We start from the raw sequence: 6,659 nt of genomic DNA on the forward strand, positions 1-6,659 counted from the left end.
AAAAAAAAAGATGTGGCCTCACCACTGCTGAGCAGAGGGGAATAATCACTTCTCTCAATCTGCTGGTGATGCTCCTACTCATCCAGCCCAGCATGACCAGTTACCCATATTGAATGCAGACCCAGCAATATTTGATCAATTGATTACTGGCCATTCAGGAGGTTCTTTCCTACCTATTCATAAAGAATGAAGATGCTCTAAGCACAGGGGAGAGAGCTGTCCTGTTCGTGTAGTTAATCCATCTCCCTGAGAGGTGGTAGCTATGTCACTGGGGGAAGCTATGTGGGTGGGTGTGCAAGCTGTGGTGTCTACATGTATCTATAAGTTTAATGAAACCCCTTTTTTAAAAGCACTGTGGTCTGGGAAGAGAACAGGAGATCTCCGAGGCAGGGCCTGTCCTTCAAAATCTTTAAGATCACAGACTTACCTCCACTACAGTTATGGGGGTGTAGCTCAGTGGTAGAGTGTTTGACTGCAAATTAAAAGGTCCTTGGTTCAAATCCTATTGCCACCTTATAAATCACTTCCTTCAACAAAAATAATGGCATTTCCTTTATGTTCAGGAGTTCCACTGAATAGGGATCCCTGAAATGAATGGAAACGCTCAATATTTTCCTGTGGAAATGCATAAAAACCTAGCAAACGTGTGCTTCCAGTGAAATCAGTTCCAGTCCTCTAAAGGATTAAAGAATCTCTTTTGAGGTTGCAGGAAAAAACATCCCGATGTGTAGAAAGAATAGTAAATATGGCAGGCGACCAGCTTGGCTTAACAGTGAAATCCTTGCTGATCTTAAACACAAAAAAGCAGCCTACAAGAAGTGGAAGATTGGAGAAATTACCAGGGAGGAGTATAAAAATATTGCTCAGGCATCCAGGAGTGAAATCAGGAAGGACAAATCACACATGGAGTTGCAGCTAGCAAAAGATGTTAAGAGTAACAAGAAAGGTTTCTTCAGGTATGTTAGCAACAAGAAGAAAGTCAAGGAAAGTGTGGGCCCCTTACTGAATGAGGGAGGTAACTTAGTGGACAGAGGATGTGGAAAAAGCTAGTGTACTCAATGCTTTTTTTGCCTCTGTCTTCACAAACAAGGTCAGCTCCCAGACTGCTGCACTGGGCAGCACAGCATGGGGAGGAGGTGACCAGCCCTCTGTGGAGAAAGAAGTGGTTTGGGACTATTTAGAAAAACTGGAGACCAGCACATGTCCATGGGGCTGGATGTGCTGCATCTGAGGGTGCTAAAGGAGTTGGCGGATGTGATTGCAGAGACATTGGTCATTAACTTTGAAAACTCATGGCAATCGGGGGAGGTCCTGGATGACTGGAAAAAGGCTACTGTAGTGCCCAACTTTAAAAAAGGGAAGAAGGAGGATCCGGGGAACTACAGGCCAGTCAGCCTCACCTCAGTCCCTGGAAAAATCATGGAGCAGGTGCTCAAGGAATCAATTCTGAAGCACTTAGAGGAGAGGAAAGTGATCAGGAACAGTCAGCATGGATTCGTCAAGGGCAAGTCATGCCTGACTAACCTAATTGCCTTCTATGAGGAGATAACTGGCTCTGTGGATGAGGGGAAAGCAGTGGATGTGTTATTCCTTTACTTTAGCAAAGCTTTTCATACGGTCTCCCACAGTATTCTTGCCAGCAAGTTAAAGAAGTATGGGCTGGATGAATGGACTGTAAGGTGGATAGAAAGCTGGCTAGATCGTAGGCTCAATGGGCAGTGATCAATGGCTCCATATCTGGTTGGAAGCCGGTTTCAAGCGGAGCACCCCAAGGGTCGGTCCTGGGGCCGGTTTTGTTCAATATCTTCATTAATGATCTGGATTATGGTGTGGATTGCACCCTCAGCAAGTTTGCAGAAGACACTAAACTGAGAGGAGTGGTTGATATCCTGGAGTGTAGGGATAGGATACAGAGGGACCTAGACAAATTAGAGGACTGGTGCAAAAGAAATCTGATGAGGTTCAGCAAGGATGAGTGCAGAATCCTGCACTTAGGATGGAAGAATCCCATTCACTGTTACACACTAGGGACCGAATGGTCAGGCAGCAGTTCTGCAGAAAAGGGTGAGCTGGGGCATGGGGGCTGCCCGCACCGCAGCAGATAACCCGCAGGGAGCACTGGGGAACCGCTCCCCACACTAGCTCACCTACCTCCCCTCTGCCTCCCTGGGCCTGAGCACAAAGCCGCCGTTTGCTTCTCAGCCCTCCCAGCCTTCCCGTGTGAACCGTCATGGGCAGGGGTTCCAGGGGCCATCAGGGGACAGGGAGAAGGGTGGTATAATGGGGCAAGGGTCCCGGGGGGCATCAGGAATGAGAGGAGAGGTTGGATTGGGCAGCAGGGGACAGGGAAGGAGGGTAGATGGGGTAGGGGTCCCCGGGGGTCGTCAAGGAACGTGGGGAGTTGGATCTGGCAGGAGTCCCAAGGGGCAGGGGTGGGCCACAACCCCCACGTGGCGGGAGGAGGGAACTGGTTGTTAAGATTTTGGCAGCTCATCACTGGCCGGGGATGGTAGGCTGAGGAGGTGAGCTGGAGGGCAATGGCAGGGGGTGAGTATGTGAGCCAGGGAGGGGGGGAACAGAGGTGAGCAGCGGGCAGGTGAGCTGGGGGAGTGGGGGTCTGAGGAGGGAAGTTGGCGGGCATTGGCAGGGGGGTCAGGTGAGCTGGCGGTGGGGGAGGAAAGCTGAGGAGGCGAGCGGGTGGGCAGGGAGGTGAGCCATGGGGGCTGAGGCGAGTGGGTGGGCAGTGACAGACAGGGCAGGTGAGCCAGTAGCAGGGGAGGGGGGTTGAGGAGGTGAGCGAGGGGCTGAGGAGGTGAATGGTGAGTCAGTGGCTGACCTGTTCTACTGATCTGCTCTGGCTCCCAGCCCCGCGCCAAGGGTTGCAGCTGTCTGGAGGTGCTGCCTTCCACGCCTTCCTCAGTCACACCTCATTCAGTCAACAGGGCAACTGATTACCAAGTGGGGGGAAGATCTTATTCTACTTCTAGCAAAGAGACAGTTTTCTTTTACCTTAATTACACTACCTTAGGGGCCCCCTATAACATATTAGCAAGGTTCATTACCCCTGTTTTGGCAGGGCGGTGCTGGGGAAGGAGGGTTTGTTTCCACTAGGCGGGCGGCACTTGGGGGGGGGATTGTTTCGGGGGGCCTGGGAGGCGCTGGCAACGTTGTTTTTGTAGGGTGGGTGGTGTTGGGGGGGTTGTGTTTCGGAGGGGCTGGGTGGTGCTGGGGGGCGTTCTGTGAGGTTTCAGCCCTCAGCTGTTTTCTTTGGAGTAATATTGCCCTTGCCACTTTACGAGTTATGCAGGCCTGGACTAAACCACAGCCTCGGGAGTCAGCATTCACGTATCCTGCAGTCTGAACTTGGAATCTGATACATTTCCTCATTGGCTACCATTGTTTGCCCAGCATGGAAGTGCTTTTTGTATAATGAGTCAGCCAGATTGGGACCCATAGGCATGTAGGGCAGGTCTCCAGTGTGGATTTGAACTGTTTGATGAATAAATTACCCTATACTAATTACCAGGATGTTTGGAAAGAGAGTTAAGCCTCTTGTTTTCTCAGGCCGAAAGGCTGCTGGAAATGTATAAGAACCTGGGTCACGATCCTTCTTCATCTCAGATCTGCTTTGGGTTTCAAGAGGGGGAAACCTTAAGCCACAAGGATTGAGATCCCCAGTCGTTGACTGGAGCCACCCTGAATATGGAAATTGGACTATAACCTATGGACTATTTCTAAAAGGACTTTTGGCAACTACAAGCTCATCTCTACTGTGTATCTGAACCTCAAGAATTGAATTCAAGTCTATGTGTCTATTAATCTTTTAACCAACACTCTCTCTCTTTTCTTTTCTAATACATTTTAGCTTAGTTAATAAGAATTGGCTATAGCATGTATTTTAAGTAAGATCTAAGCTATAATTTAACCTGGGTATGTGACTGATCCTTTGGGATTGGAAGGACCTTTTCTTTTATATGATGAAGTAAGATTTTCAGGAATCATCATCATATCTGACAGGTGTGTCTGGACGGAGGCCTGAGGCTGGGTACTTTAAGGGAACTGCGTGGTTTAAACTTCTAAGTAACCAGTGAGGTACTACAGAAGCTGTTTTGTGCTGGCTTGGTAAATCTAAGTATTGAAATAACCACCAGCATTTGGGATTTGTCTGCCCTGTTTTGTTTGCAGTTCACCCTGACTGAGTGACCTGAACTGGCTCCCACAGGCAGCACTGTCATACCTACATCCAGGCTGTAGGGGCCCGGGGGATTTTAGGGGCCTTGAGGTGCACAGATACCTACATCCAGGCCATAGGGGTCCCTGGGGGGCTTAGAGAGTTTTGGGGGGGACACAGATACCAATCTCCAGGCTCTAGGTGTCCCAGGAGGGCTTAGAGGGTTCATGAGGGGCACATATTCCTACATCCAGGCTGTAGTGGTACCAGGAGGCTTTGGGGGTTAGTGGGGGGCAAAGATACCTACGTCCAGGCTGGAGGCACCCTGGGAGTCTTAGGAGATTTGTGGGTGCCCAAGATACCAGGCTGTAGGGGTACCAGGGGGTCTTAGGAGTTCGGGTGGGCACAGATACCTATGTCCAGGCTGTATCGGTCCCAGGGGGGGTTAGAGGTTACATGAGGGGCACAGATATCTATGTCCAGATTGTAGAGGTCCCGGGGGGCGTTAGGGGGGTTGTCCAGCCTGTATGGGTTCCTGGGGGGTTAGGGAGTTTCTGAGGGGCACATATATCTACGTGCACACTGGAGTGTCCCAGGGGGCTTATGGAGTCTATATGGGGTACAGATACAAATGTCCTGGCTGTATAGGTCCCTGGGGGGCTTAAGGGGTTTGTGGGGGGCACAGATACCTAAGTTCAGGCTGGAGGGGTCTCCAAGGGTCTTAGGTGTTTGATGGGGGGCACAGATATCTACTTCCAGGCTACAGGGGTCCCGGGGGGGCTTAGGGTCTGTCATGGAGTGTGGGGGAGTACGGCCCTGCACCCCTCTTCCTGGGACTCACAGTGACTCTCAGCCAGCCAGTAAAACAGAAGGTTTATTGGACAACAGGAGCGAAGGATACAGCAGAGCTTGGAGGCACAAGCAGGACCCTGCAATCGAGTCCTTCTGGGGGTTCAGGAAACTTAGTTCCCAGTTTGGGATCCCCTGAATTCTAACCACCCAGCCCAAAACGGAAATTAAACTAACCCAACTCCCTCCAGCCGGTCCCTTCCTGTGTCCAGCTTCCCGGGGAAAGGTGCTGACCCCCTCCCCCCTGCCTAGCTCAGGTTACAGGCTGAGCACGTGTCCGGTCCTAAAGTCACCCGCTGCTCTCCCATCCCCCACACAGAGAGTCCCCACTCCATCACAGTAATGCAGAGAGCATTTCCCGCTTGGAGCAACAGTGACATCGTGTGGCCACGCCTGGTAATGCACAGAGCATCACGCCTATGTAGAGGCTGTAGAGATCCCTGGGGGGCTTAGGGGTCATGGGGGGGCACAGATAGCTTCTTCCAGGCTGGAGCGTTCCAGTGGGCATTAGGGGCTTCATGGGGGACACAAATATCTACGTCTGGGCTGGAGAGGTCCCTGGACGGCTTAGGGGGTTGTGGTGAGCACAAGTACATACTTCCAGGCTGTAGTAGTCCCTGGGGGTTTAGGGAGTTGGTAAGTGGCACAGACACCTACGTATGGTCTGGAGGGGTGCCTGAGGGACTTAAGGGGTTGTGGTTGCGCAGATGCCTACGTCCCAGTTGGAAGGAGCCCTGAGGAGCTTAGAGGGTTTGTATGGCATACAACTAGCTACAACCAGGCTGATGGGGGCCCTATTGGTCTTAGAGGGTTTGTGGGGGGCAGAGATACCTATGTCCAGGCTGGAGAAGTCGTGGGGAGGGCTTAAGGGGTTCCTGGAGGCCACAAATATATACATCCAGGCTGGAGGAGTTCTGGGGGTATTAGAGAGTCATGGGGGGGCACAGATACCTATATCGAAGCTGTAGGGGTCCTGGGGTTGCTTTGGGGCATTTTGGGGTACAGATACCTACTTCCATGCTGTAGGGGTCGCTGGGAGGATCTGTGGGTTCGTGAGGGTGCACAGATACCTACGTCCAGGCTATAGGGATCCTGGGGGGGCTAAGGGGTTTATAAGGGGCACAGATAAATTCATCCAGGCAAGAGGGGTCCTAGGGACCTTAGGGGGTTCATTTTGGGCACAAATACCTGCGTCTAGGCTGTAGGGGTTCCGGGGGCTTGGGGGGTTGTGGGGTGCACAGATACCTACGTCTAGGCTGGAGGGGTTTCAGGGATCTTAGGAGGGTTGTGGGGGCACAGTTACCTATGTCCATGCTCGAGGGGTCCTGTCGTGCCTTAGGGGATTCGTGGGGTCAGAGATACCTATGTCTAGGCTGCAGGGGTCCCGGGGGCGATTAGGTGTGTTGCGGGGGGAACAGATACCTATGTCCTGATGGTAGGGGGCCCTGGATAGCTTAGGCGGTTTGTGGTGGTCACAGATACAAACATCCATGCTGTAGGGGTCCCGAGGGTCTTTGTGGGGCTCTGGGGGTCACAGATACCTACCTACTGTCTGGAAGGGTCCTGTGGGTCTTTGGGGGTGTGTGGGGCATACAGATGCCTACATCTGGGCTTGTGGGTACCCTGGGGGGCTTAAAGG

General features: G+C 52.0%; 1 non-coding gene across 1 annotated transcript; it reads left to right on the forward strand.

Annotated features, from left to right (window-relative positions):
- The first annotated feature begins 442 nt into the window (after positions 1-442).
- On the forward strand, positions 443-514 carry TRNAC-GCA (transfer RNA cysteine (anticodon GCA)). Its single transcript has one exon. It is a non-coding gene; the product is annotated as a tRNA-Cys (tRNA).
- The last annotated feature ends 6,145 nt before the right edge of the window (positions 515-6,659 follow it).

This window comes from Gopherus flavomarginatus, chromosome 2 (assembly GCF_025201925.1).
Source record: "Gopherus flavomarginatus isolate rGopFla2 chromosome 2, rGopFla2.mat.asm, whole genome shotgun sequence".
In the NCBI taxonomy this organism is placed as follows: Eukaryota; Metazoa; Chordata; order Testudines; family Testudinidae; genus Gopherus; species Gopherus flavomarginatus.